The sequence below is a fragment of the Solanum pennellii genome, chromosome 3 (assembly GCF_001406875.1).
Source record: "Solanum pennellii chromosome 3, SPENNV200".
Lineage (NCBI taxonomy): Eukaryota > Viridiplantae > Streptophyta > Magnoliopsida > Solanales > Solanaceae > Solanum > Solanum pennellii.
In genome coordinates this window covers 55,941,751-55,956,976 of record NC_028639.1, presented here as the reverse complement: position 1 = coordinate 55,956,976, position 15,226 = coordinate 55,941,751, and positions in this window count along the sequence as shown.

Genomic DNA, 15,226 nt, shown 5'->3' with positions numbered 1-15,226 from the left:
TTGATAGTAAGGCTTGTAACATAAACGTGACCCCTAAGGCTTTAAGGATAAATATTTACATGAACAAGTTAAGAATGTTAAGACTAAGGAAAGAAGCTATTATGTATACTAAGTTGTATATGGACCTAATGGAGAAGATCTCACCCACAAGAACTATAACATGATCACATAAGTTTATGCATGATATGAATGGATTACTTGAGTCATGATTGTACTATGTTCCATGTATTGAATTTTATGTGTTAACTGAATGTGACCCCTGAATGCAAGATATATAAGGTGGATGCATGATTGAGATCTTATGTACGTGTTTATGCACCCTTGTAGGGGAAATGTCTATGATGATAAGGTTGTTGTTGTGGTGTCACTGTATGGACAATTGGTCACATACACTTAAACATTCATGAATATGACTATGATTTATCTAAGGTGTTAATTGAAAGGTTAGTTCTCATATGCACTTTTACATACTATATATTATGCATGATAGGTGGAGCTGTTTACTTATTAGGTATGACCTATTGATCTACTTGAAAGATGGTGCTTACATGTCATATTTATTGTTGTGTTGAGATAAGATCCTCCCTTTAGACAACCCTACAGATGGATAAGTATTATAAGATATGAATATGTATTATATCTTATGACTACCTAAGACATTGTACGACTAAGCATGATATGTTAACACTATGGTAGTATTGTTGTGTTTAATGAAAGACTATTCTCCTGAACATTCATGAACACACTATGGATATGATGTGAAAGGTTTTCCCACACGTTAATTATTCTAATGTTGAAAGGACATTCTCACCTAATGTATCCATGATTCATTATGATATTAGGATGATTGGAATGTTTATGCATTCTCCTATCAATGTGTAATTAAGTAAAAACTTAATGTTGCTTTTAAAGGTAATTAAACTTAGCACCAAATTGATATGAATATTAGATGGGAGATTTTACACGAGTTAGTCTAGCTTCCCTATGGATTCCCTTTACGCCAGTTAGTCTATGTTCTCGATATGGTTATCTCATCATATAGAAACCTTTTACGTTAGTTAGTCTAGGTCTCAAGTAGGAATCTGTGTACCCACATATGTCTTAGCTAGTAGATACACCAATAATGTAAACATTTTAGTCCTACCTTAGGCAAGCAGGACACCTTTTTTTGGTGTGGGTTCATGACACTGGAATCCATGGAACACACCATGATCTAAATCGGTTAATACTATGTCTCCCTACATTAAAAGAAGTAACAAATGACATGACAAGAACATGAACATGAACATGAACCATGACATGACAAGAACACGAACATGAACAAGAACATAAACAAGAATATAAACTAAGTGCTATGATTACTTAAGGGTTTTTCTTCGTGTGAGTGAGGCTATGGGACTTCAATTATGCGTTACACAAGTAAGCCTTAAGAGTGACTGTGGTATGTGCTTAATGACATGATTTTTTTGTGATTTGTTGCATATAATATTATGATTTGTAAATATGAACATTAACATGTATGTGTGCATGGACAATAGTTATGACTCCTTAACGAGTCTTACTTATTGTGAGTGATTTCACTAATACATTTCACAAGTAAACGAGCCTTACCTAGTGTGAGTTAAGATATGTGAATTCACTTATACATTGCCCAAGTAGACTTGTAAAGGGGTTATGGTGTTGTTTCCATATGATATCATAACGTGTAAATCCATATATGTATGATATGAATATGTTGCATGGACTACGACTAATGAGTCCTCTAGGTAAACTACTAAGTTTGAGGTGTATTGTGGGAGTGCACTCATATATGGCACAAGTAAACTTTTAAAGTTGCGACCTTATGGTTCAATTCCTTTATGATGACTTTTGAGTTAATTCTTGCTCCATTTGAGTTATTAATATGATTGACTTTCCTTCACATTTGCTAGTGATTATGTCTGTCTCTTTACTATGTCTAAGAATTATGGCAGAAACTAAGATATGATAAATATGAGCATGGTGATCAAAAGGTGGTACATAGAGTAGGTAGGGTTATGGGTCTTAATCTAGGCATGACACAAGTGCAACCTTGTTTTACTTGTGTGGTTATTCTATTATGATGTAATGATCTTGATATTTTACTATGCATGAGAATTTATATCTTATAATGAGTCATATGTTATTACTACTATTTTTGGAGACTATGCTTATGGTGATGTTATTATCCTTTTTGCTTTCGTCAACCCATATGTAAGTTTCTTATGACTTATGATTATGCAAACCCTTCAAGATGATGTTCAAAAGTGCATATAGCATGGTTTCAACTAAACCCCTTTTAAAGCTTGTTTTATGTATGTTTATGCAGGGCTCCATACTTAGTACATTCTTTGTGCTAACCCGTATTGCTATATTTTTTACAAAGTGTAGTGTTTGGAGATGTGATGTTTTATACTTGGATTATAGATTTCTAAGGATCATGAAGATAAAGACTTGGCGAGTCTTCATAATTTTAAGGACAAACCAACTTTGTTCCCTTATGTCATTTATTATTATTTGTTTGAATTATGTAAGGGTCGTGTCACTAAGATTGTATTAAAGAGTTGTTAATAAAAGTATTATAGATGATTTGAGATATAGTGTCATAGAATTTCTCTTATTCTATAAAACACTTCAATTGTAAAGAAAAGCTTTAGATTTTCTGCATTTTCCCTCTATTATTATGTCATTATATGCTAAGGGCTTGTACGAGACTTTTCATAGTCTCATACACCGTGTCACATCTAGGAGGTAGGTTTGAGTCGTGACACACTCACCTTTTGACGTATTGTTTGTGTAGGGGAATATATGATTCTTTCCTAGCACACTTGTATGGATGTCATTTAATTGGGAAGTATGAGACTTTATTTGGGTGATGAAAGGTATACCAAAAATGATTTATTCATTTATGTCCTTGGTTAGTATAAAATCGTTCATGAAACCAATTCCATGATTGAATATGTGTGCCTTCTGGAGATTATAATTCATTCGAAGATTTTCCCTTCTTGCGGAGAATAATGGGTTTGTACTTTTATCTAGATACATAGTAGGAACTAATCCCGCAATAATGCAATTTTGATATGTGACTCTATCAATCAATGCTATTTTATGAATTACATAACTTTTATTTATATATAATGTGATAGATATGTTGTAGCTTTGCGTCTCACGACTATAATATCATGAATTCCTTATTTCGATAGAGGTTCTTCGAGAGACTCAACTTTTATTTATGTTTCTCTAGGTTACTATTTATGTATTTATGGTTCTTTATTAGGTTTTATATTATTTAATATTTAATTAGATATTGTTTCGATTTCTAGGGGTTGAGTCTCTATTCATATCATTTGTTTGTTCTTTTAATTGTGACAATTATGCCCGAAACTTTGTAAAGTTTTTTCTTTGATTGTCTCTTTAAATTTATTTAAAACATTTATCATATCAAAGGGATTAATATTTATGTTATCAGATTGTTTATGAACAAAAAGCAAGTAAGTCTTTTCTCTTAAAATTTGAGTTTTTAATATGATCTATTATACAGAAAATGGTTCTTCATTACTACTATTGAGGAAATTTATGAAATGATTTTTGCAGGTGAAATCGCACTGCCACATTCACAAGGGTCTCATGACTTACTATTATAAGAACTATATGCTTGATTTAGTTGATTGTTATTTTCACATCTTGAGCCTACACCTTAGATGTGGACGGAACTCGAGAACCATTGATCGCCCCAAGGAATCCCTTGGCCTGACTCAACTCTCAGTGGAAGACTTACTCATCAATTAAAGAATAAAAATAAAATTTGCCCAACACTCTTAAAAGATAAACATATAATATTCTAGAATGAAAGCATTCAGTGTCCGAAAGAGGCACTCAAATCTACAACATGACCTACTATAAATGAAAAAGTCTCATTAACTATTATCGTCTCTCCATCTATGAATCCTCTAATACTATGAGGGATATATGGACTAGACCCCCGATCATCCTAAAAAATTTTAAAAACTGAATATGAATAAGGGATCCTCCGTAATCAAGGAGGTTCACCAAACAACTCTAGAACTCAACAAGATCAATGGTTCTAGTTAATGATCCTTCTTAGTTGTATTTGCACTATGAAACGATGTAGGCCAAATGGATCCAGTACATGAAATGTCTAAGAATCTAAGGGAAAAGTTGAACCTGACCCACAAGCTTGAACTGATCAAAATGTCAAATCATGTACTCTTGGTAATACGTAGTTCCCATATATTAATTTTGAAAAATAAATTCAACTCTCATCATTCTAACAATCAAGTACTCATGCTTTAAAACCAATCTATCTTTAGTTTAAATTATGAATTAAGGGGTTATGACTCATATTACGAATGATTTCTTTGTGCTTAGATGTCATTTAGAGTAGTTAGAATCAATAGGGAGTAAAGGTACACTTTAAAATAATTTAGACGCAGTAAATAATAGAAACAATATTGGATTAGGTGAAACCCCCAAATGTTAGAGAGTTCAATTTAACGCATTTCCACGGCACTACCATAACCCCTCATGTGCATCTGGGGCATTCCTCCCCAGGGTTTTCCATAAACTATCCGCTGAATTATTTTTCAGATTTTCTGACGGTAATTCATCAAAAGTTGAGTTCTTTACTTAAAATTTCTTAGATACAATTAAACATTCAAAGTATATGAGAATCAATTAAAAAAAGCCTTCAAACTTAAAGGGTTGCCTCTTGAAAACATCAAACCCATCATAATTCTTGAACGAAAGCAATACTTCAAGAATACTTATGCAGAACATAAATTCATTAATTTTATTAAACAAACCCGAATACGTAAACAATGATTAGTGTGCGGGTGACTAATCCATCATGATGAGAACTTATTGTAACACGGTGGATTAGAAATGGGAAAAGTAAAAAACTTCAAGAGTTTTATGTGCAGGCTACCGGAGGCCACCCACATCCAATGGATGGGACCACAAACCATAGTTTTGCTCCATGGTTTGACACCCTAAATAAATCCTAGAGGTCTAGAACCACAACCTGACCAACAATCCACCTGTTAGCCCAAGGTCGGTGGTCGAGAGTCTATGAATCAGGAAACCTAAAACCAACTTTCTAACCATGGATGACAACCCTGCAGGATGGACCGTCAGTCAATCCATGGTCCATTGGCATGGGTCTATGGGTCGTGGTTGGCAATTGGGTCTTTTTCTTATTATTTAATTCCTATACTACGCCGTTTAACCAATAACATAGACCTATAAATAAGTGATTAAAACCCCCAAATTAGTTCGTTCACTTCATTCTCTTAAAATTCACCATGAATAAGAACTCTCAAATAGTTCTCTCTCTAGAAAGCTTCAAGAAGAAGGATTCAACTTAGGGTTCAATTCAAGTTTCCATTCCTCCATTGAAGATAACCAATTGGAATTTTAGTAATGATAGTTTCTGTCAATAGATTCCTTCAAATCATGGAGTTTGCAGATCTTCCTATTTTAAAAGTTAGAAATCCCCTAATTTGGTTAGTGTATTATTCAAATATCATGAGTTCTCTTTATTATTGATTTGAATGAACAAATTATGATCTCTTATACTAAGAATTCATTAAATACTATGATTTTATGATGTTCCCCAATATGAACCCATGCAATCCCCATGTTTTCAAGTTATGACCAGGTAATATGGGATTTACTATGAAATGAGAGTTTTATGAAATTCAGAATGGATTGATAGATTTACATATATTTATGAAGAAATCCATATCAACCTCATGTTTTCGAAATGGTGATGATTGAAAATGTTTTTTGAACCTTGAAAGGAGAATTATGGAATTATCCATGTTCTTATGAAATCTATGTAAATGTTTTAAGGATTCTTTGAGAGTAAAGAATAAATGATGATGTTGTCATTTTTTTATTGAAAAGATTTCTCATAAACACATGAAAGTATGATTGTGAATGTTTTCTCACATAGTATGGATTCTAATGTTGAAAAGTCTTCTCACCTAAATGAATCAAAGGCTAACAAATATCATAATGATTACTAGCTTGGATTTGTTATCTAATGATTCCTTTCCGTGGATAATTACTTAGCTTGGATTAGAAATATGGCGTTGTCTTCCAATGGTAAGAAGAATAAGTAAGAAATGTGTCACAATCCAAGAGCACCCCTGAGTCGTAGCACGGCTTACTTGAAGCAGAATGGGTTTTGTACAATCCTCTTATTATTACATAGGCCATAAAAATAATGTAGAATTAAAAATTTCTCAATAAAATCAATTGTAACACTTCGAAAGCCCATGACCTAAGCTAGAGCCTCACATGATGAACTAAACTTTCAAACTGTGTTTCTAAGACCCAAAAAAAGTTTACAAACCATTTAGGAAGTTTTAGAGCCAAGATGTCAAGAAACGTCCATGTTGTCCAAAAACTAGCTAACATGAACTAGTTGACGTTCCTATTTTTGGTGAAGGTTGGGAGGGTCAAATAAAGTCTTAAACTAGTAAAAATATTTTAAATTATAAAAATATAGTATATTGGGTCTAAAATTCAGGAAACGACTCCCCAAGGACCACCTAAAGGGTCCTTGAGGAGGACCCTGACATAGGAGAGCAGGCTACCAAATCAGTCAGCATGCAGCCAAGAATATGGGGGCAGCTGCATGACGCGCATCCAATACATGGTGGAAAAAATTTGCCTCGTGACGCATGCACTCAATGAAGCTCACAGCCTCAATTCAAATTTCAAAAATAAAATGTGAACTTAGCCCCGCGACGCGCAGTCACTTCCCAGATTCATTAAAATCATATTTGAAGCATTTTGACTTCAAAAAATGGCCCAATTAAGTGAGGGGTATTTTGGGTAATTTAGTTGGTGATTATATATTTCCTAAGGGTCAGTTTTAAGTCTTTTTCACTCACATAAATCAAATTCCCAATACAAAAGCCAAAAGCTCTCATCTCTCTCTACTTTCTCTCTCCCTAAATCCTCCATTGAAGTAGCAACAAAGCTTGAAGAAGAAGACCAATTTCTCTAGGATTTCACTTCAATTTCGTGGATTAATATTCATTAAGTTATGAGTTATTTAATCTTTGGTTCATTTTCCCAAGAGGTCCCTTAAAAGATGATTTCTAAATCACCAAAATCCAAGAGTTTTCCTATTTTAATGGGTTCTTTAATAAACATCAAATTGATGATAAATTGTGATTGTCTGTGACTAATTATGTTTAATTGTTGTTTAATTGATATTAATTGATCCAATTTAATGTAGTTTATGTCCTTTTCCCCAATTCCCCCAAATTTTCAATCTTGCTTATAAATTGATGTGAATTGGTGAATGTATAGATTGTTAGAATTGATTTATCTATTCTAATTCATCTATGGACTACCTAGGGTAATGTATTGTTGGGATTGAATCTATTTCTTGAAGAATTCATGATGAACCCTTTCCCCCAAACCTTAGGTTATGAATTAAAGGTAAACTGGATAGTGATGATGCAGTTGACTTAGTTCTGCTGTTAATTACTATTGAATGATGTTACTACACCTATTATTGGATGAAATTGGTTTGTTGATGGTAAGACCATTATGATGTATTTTGAAGGAGTTTGTGTAAGTATTTATGATCCTAACCCTTACTTCAATTATGATGCCTTGCAATTGATGATGTAGTTCAATTGAAGCATGTCTTGTGATTATCCTAAGTAGGTGTTGATATGAAGTTAAATTGAAATGTCTTGATTATGTCATTGTGAGATTATGTTTAATATGTAATTATATATGGTTGGTTATGAAGTACCTATGTGCCTTACTATGATGTGATGATGTTAATGTGATAATCTCACGTATGAGGGCTTTATTGAAAGGATGTTATCATGCAATTCCTATTGAGCTAATGATTATGAATATACAAGGATGTATTATCCTATGACCTAAAATAAGCTATGATTGTTAAAGAAAGATATTTCAAAAAGGGAGTTAGCTTAGCACCGAGTGAACTTGATAATGAGTTGTGTTGGCTTCCCATGGAGAAAGATTCACCTAGAGTTTCATATGAGGTATTTAATCCCCTATTAGGGAAACTCACCCTATGGATTCTCACGGAATGAGGGCTCCAGTTGACAACAGGCATGTACAGGGTTCAATACATATCTCCTAGTTCTTGAACTATGTTTCCACCATAGGAATACTAGCTAGTGGATCCATCTTAGATGCTAGGTACATGTCTGGTTCTACTTTTGCCGGTAGACCACCTTCTTTCGGTGTATGGTTTTACAACGCCGGATTCCACACTTAGCTCTTGTGGTCTTTGTCGGTTAAGGCAAGTGTTCTTGAAAGTAAAATGAAGTAATTATGTGAACACTTACTTGGGTGACTTAAGGGATTGACTCAGTCTATGTAGGGGTATGGAACTCTACCTAGGCATTGAACTAGTGTGCTTTGAGGGAAGTCGTAGTAGGTTTTTCTTATGTTCTTATGATCTTATAAAGTGAATGTTATGTATAAGTTGACTTTACATGTTGATGATCCTATATGATGTTAGTTTCATTTATGAACATGTTATTTGTCAGTATTGCTAAATATGACGATGACTACTAATGATGCTATGTACTTGTAGAGTTAGACATTACTTGTGATTCTTTGTTTGGTTTACTTGATTGAGTAAGGTTATGGGTTTTGCTTGGTCATTGCACTTGTAGGCTAAAAGGTGGGTTATGAGTAAGTCTCTTTCTTATGTGATGAAGTTATGAATTCTATACATGTTGACTTGACTATTACTTGTTGAGGTTGGTCTTGTGTTGTACATGGGTGTGACTTATGGATTATGTAATTGTTGTCCTATATCGGTTCATGATTGTGCATAAGGATTTTCAAAGTACTTTAGCATGGTTTTGAACAAATGTCCTCTTTAGCATGATTTCAATTTTTTATGTGCATATAATCATACTTAGTACAAGTGTGCACTAACCCATCTTTTATGTTTACTACAAATGTAGGATCCGGTCGTTGAGCTTATAGAAGGCCTTTGAAGAATACTTGGATATTTACCAAGTGTTTGGTAGGTCCTCACTTTCTGAGGACGATGCCATTACCAAGCTATTGATGTTGTTCTAATTATAAAACTTCTAGTTTCTTTCCTTTTCAGTTGAAGACGTTTGTTGTATAGCCTAGATGAGGCTCTTTGTTGTAATGAAGTATGGGCTATGCCCAATGTTTTACTCGTTTTAGATGGTTTAATATGAGACGTATCTTAGACATTCTTATGAATCCATATTGCTATATTATGTATGTGAAATAAAACTAGAAGCCTATGTAGTGCTTCCTATAGAGAGGAATCTATGTAAATTCCCTAAATATATATTATGTGTAAGCGAGAGGTCTAAGTAAACCTGAATGTAGAAGTAATTGAAATGTTTTAAGTTTTCCATAAACTTAACCTATGAGATGTAATGACATATGCTAAGAGGTTAGTCTTAGTCCTCTTTGTGGACGACGACTCTAGTTACTTCTAGGGGGCTGCTCCTTGGATGTGATATCAATAGTAAAAATCTCTTTTGTAAAACAATGGAAAAACTGAGTCTCAACATAGCCATCTTTGAAACGATGTCAATATCATATGGACACACCCGTAACAATAGAAAAGAAACTACTAAGAGTCTATTACATAAAAAAGGAAACATAAGAACTCTTTTTCTCAAATCCATGAGGACGTAACAAGTTTTGGGGAATAGGAAACTGAGCCTTTGACTAGAGTGTCCACATAGAAACCTCAACCTACAATTGTAGTAAAAACATGAAGAAGAAGGTGTTAGCACAATTAATCACTAAGTATGATGACCATGCAAAAACATGATAAAAGGGTACATCTTATTGAAAGTCATGCTTTTATTTCATTTGGTAAAACTTCATGCACATTTCAACAATAAAGGCATAATATAAGTCACAACTAACATACAAGTCACATTTAACATTTGAGATTAACCACATGCATATACCTTTACCTCTATCTTGAGCTTTCACTTTGAGTACCCTTTAAGCTATGTCTTGTGCAATGTGGATAGCATCCCATATCACCATCCACACCAAGATACCAATTTAGGATCCCCATAGTGCATCCACCCTTCATCCTTTAACCTTTACAAACCAAAACATTTAAGAGACATAAACACCATATGAATCACATCATCATATTGATAACAACATCTTAGACAACTCTAAGTCATACTTGTGAAATATGTAACTAGTATCCCATTATACTACTCATGCTAAGCAATCCTTTGAAGTCACCCTAGACTAGGCACATTCATCTACATTAAGACATGACTTTGATGTAACTCATAATACAATCAATGTATAACATGCATCTTTACACTAAAAAAAACCTTTATTCATAAGACATTAGATCACATTCTCATTAAAATCCTTATAAGAGCCTATTCATTTCATTAGATATAAGGAATACACCACGACATCTCTTAAGCCTACTTCTGCAAGGTATAGATTGCATCCCATTCCACCACCCATAATAAGTATAACATCCTTGAGAAGACATAGTTCAGTAGCATTCTTTTGTGGGGTTTAACCAAAACTGACATATAGCATGTCTGCAATGCATGGAATCCTAGTGTCACCCTCACCGGATAAGGGATCCCAACTTGTCTAAGGTACAGTCATTCTTTCTAGTTTAAGTGGAATCCACTAGTTATAGACCCTATGTGGACAAAGAGTTATGGTATATTGAGATGCTTCAAGATTTACTTCCTCAACTCACGTGAGGGCATCCATCTCATGACTTTTCTACTAGAAACACCACCTCAACTTACGTGATAGTTTCCATATCATATAACTATCCACTTGGTGCTTACCATTCATCCCTAAAAATAATTATATTTCATTACATTCATTCATTATAGGGTAACAGATTGCTATTAAATACCCTTCCTCAAGTTACGTGAGAGTATCCATCCCAACACATCATTCATTCCATCATTATAAAGCTTAAGAGGAAAATTGGGATTGTTACTAGAAACCCTATCCCAACTCACGTGAGAGTTCCCATACCATAACCCACATTCATTCATTAAGAAGGGATTTTATATTTTTACTAGATACTCTACCTCAACTATCGTGACGACATCCATCTCCAACCCTACCTTCATTTATTCTTCATTCATTCTTCATTTGTTCTTCATTCATTAGTATTCCGAGAGAGATAAAATTCAATCCTAACACAAGTGGCTTCTAAACATAGTCATTTTTCATTAATTTAGATCATCCTTATATTTTATATCAATTTTATTATTGCAAAGTTATAGTAATACTTATTTCTTACACAAGATGCCTACAAGGCCATGATCCTAATGTACAAGGTAAAAAAATTTCCACCATAAGTGGATCACACATAAAACTATGACAAATCTATATCATTAGGAATCAATCTCAACCACAGACATAACCAGTTCCTTCATTCTCATAAACAAATCAACATGAACTCATTCATAACTTCACTTTCTAGGTAATGATCCTCATATCATCACTACATCAATAATTCTCCACAATAAGACATAGCTATTGACATAAATCCATAAACTAACTTCACATAAGCACATAACATTTATAATCAACCGACTTACAATCAATTTAAGATTTAGACGAAGACATGGGTTCTTGAATGAATTTAATGTAAAATCAACTTAAAATCTTGAGTCAAACCTGAGTTCCTCTGCATAATTTCTTAGAAAAGATTGAACATTGAACTCAAGCTTAGATTAGAAAGTAGGAATTCAAGTCATTCAAAGACTTTGAAATCTTATTTTAATTTGCTCCTTTAATGGAAAGTTAATCAAGGATAAAGGGTCATTATATATACTAGATGAGAATCAAAGAAATTCCCTTGAAATATATTGTAGAACCTTGAAATAATTGACTGGAAAGCTTAGATAGGGTATTTAATGTAGTTCAAAATAGAAAGTAGTTTTGGGAGAAAGGGTTTTTGATTAGTAATTTGAAGAGTGAAGTCAAAATAGGTATTTTATCGTATAAAAACTCTTAAAATATGTTAATACACCTAAAACAACCATATATATATATATATATATAAAATTAGCCAAAAGTGGAGTTTACCAAACAACCCTTGGCTTGGGCGTAACTTTGATAGGTTGCAGGTGCAATCCACCATCAACCACCTACGGACCGTAGATTGATTGATGAGCCATACTGGAAAGTCTTCGTTTGGTCCAGAGACTTAGAAATGGGAGCTTAGGCTCCCAATACTATGTCTTTACCTACGACCACCATCTACAGACTGTAGATTGGTCTAAGGGGTGTAGGTTGCAATCGTAAGTTTTGGTCGTTTTTGATAGCTTTTAGCCAACGTTCAGGTCCTCCTCAAGGACCCCATAAGTGATCCTCAGGGAGTCTACCAGGACGTTTAACCCCTAAACTCTATTTTCTAAGAATAGAAGTCATTTATATAAGTTTTAGCCCTCAAAAAACACCAAACATCACCGATAAAGCAATAGGACACACTAGCTCCATAAAGACTAGTTTCCGGACATCATGGTCGTCTCTTGATGTTTGACCCCAAAACTCTTTAAACTCAACTTTAAAAGCCATACTTTATCTTTTAATCAAGTTACCAACATTACACACACATATGAGGCTCTAGTTCTTTCTATTTCATTTTAGGTTCATTAAAATATCTCCCACTTGGGAACATTCATCCCCTAATAACACTTTAAACACATTTAAGGGTAATGCCACAATACTAGAAGCCCAAAACCAAGCATGCACATCAACACAAGAGCACACAACTAGGAGAAAGCATCAACTCCCCAAGAGCAAACTCAAAACACAACAACCAAAACTTCAAGTTCTTCATTTTTATTGGGCAAACTTCCTTCTCCAAATCACATTATTCTCATTACAATATCATTAGGAAATTTATGTGACTATTCATTAACACATTTAGTCATGTTAATCAAGTCATCTCATGAAACATTTAGTCAATTCATACTAGATACATATCAACATGAGAAACACAATAATGAAAACACATTTTTCTCATCAAACAATAATTCAAATAAAACATACCTAACATAAGGAAGCCAAGGAAACCTAATTAAGCTCATGGCTCCAAAACATAACACAAGCCATAAAGAAACTCTAGGTCTCAAGCTTTAATAGGAATAAAAGGAAAAGACAAGGATACTCTCATAGCCATACTATTCATCACGACAACCCCCACATAAGAGAAAACTTAACTAAAAGAAGACATCATCAGAAATCTCAATACACGTTAACACAAGGAGGAACTTATCATTTACCAGAACCTTCAACCGAACTTTAGGCCCCTTGACCTCCTAGGCCAAAAGATCATATAAATGAATCTTCGTTTGAGTATCCAGATTTAGTCCATCAAGAGAAGTTTGCTTGGACTCTATCCCCTTCGCCATGAGTTTTTTCAATCTCTCATCTTATGACCCTTCTTCCCACACAGAAAACAACCATCCGTGCGAGCAATGCACTTAAATAAATTTTTCTTACCCCACATGGGACAAATAGACCTCTCATGAAGAACCACCTTCATTTCCTCCTGGAGCATCAGTGTTAAACACCTTATCCTTGTTCACCCATAGGGGCATCTTTCTTATAAAACCTCTTATTTGACTAAGGTTAACATGGTTTATCACACCTAGACCTCTTTAAGTCCTTATTCTTTGCCTCAAGTTCAGATTCCTCCATAGATATTAACGATTCAATATTAGTCGATCTAGAGATGTTCATGTAACCATGGAGAATTTCCGAACAAACTTAACAAGGTCGTATATCACGGTCACAAACCTACTCATCTCATGTCTAGGGTTTGATCTAAAAGAAAGGGGCATATCAGACAATTGAGTGAATTTAAAGGAGTACTCTTGCACGCTCATGTTACCGTGATTGAGGTTTATAAACTTCTAAACCTTAAACTCCCACTTCTCATTGGGAAAGTACTTACCAAGGAATTATTTATAAACTCTTCCTATTTTTAATGACCCGCTTCAATTGGCGTATTGGCCTCCCATTGGCTAAACCAAATTTGGGTCATTTATTTCAATTGATAGGAGGCAAGCTACACTTTCTCCTGAGAAGTAACTCCTATGACACTCATTATATTATAATCCTCATAAAAGAACTCTTGGGGATTCTCTCCCACCTTAGAAACTAGGAAAATTGGAGGATTCATCTTCACAAAGTCTCTCAACATAGACGATGTAGTATATTCATTGTCATTCACCCTTGGTCCCCCTTTCCTATGTGATTTGGCCGTAATAACTTGGAATTGGATATTTATGGCATGATCTTGAGCCGTCGTACCTCGGGCTATCATTTTCATAGTTGCCCTAAATTCCTCCTGAGTCAGATGCACCTGGTCCACCTGTAACACTTCGAAAATCCATGACTTGGTCTAGACATTCACATGATGAACCAAGCCTTAAAACACTATTTCTAAGACTAACTTAATGTATTACAACTAGTTAGGAAATTTTCGAATAAAAACGTCAAGAAACATCCAAGATTTTCGAAAACTAGTGCACTTGAACTAGTAAAATGTCCTTTTGTTTTGTGAAGTTTTAGAAGTGTTTTATGAAGTCTAAAACTTTAAAAATCACTTTAAATAGGTAAAATGAGGTATATTGGGTTAAAACTTCCTGTTCCAATCCCCCAAGTACCGCCCTAGGTGTTCTTGAAGGGACCCCAACCTGGGAAAACAAGCTGCCAAAGGCAGCAGCAAGTTGCACAATGCAGAAGTGTCTCCGCGTCGTGGACATGTTCCCCAAGGACCAAAAGTCTTGGCACGCATTGCGAACATTCATTGGATTCCTATGTGTTCAAATTTAATTTAGAAAATGTTACGGGAACAGCTCCGCGTCGTGAACTTGTTCCCCGATGAAAATCTGAAATTTAGAATTCAAATTTGACTTGATTAAATGGTCAACTTAAGTGAGGGGTATTCTGAGTATTTTATGGGAGATTTATATATTAATTTACAATCAGTTTTACCTCATATTCACTCACTCAAATCAAATCCACAAATCAAAACCCAAAACCTCTCACCTCTCTCTACTTTCTCTCTCTATTCAACCTCCATTGAAGGAACTAAGAATCTTGAAGAAGAAGACAAATTTCCCCAAGTTTCTACTCAATTTTCATGGATTAAAACTCT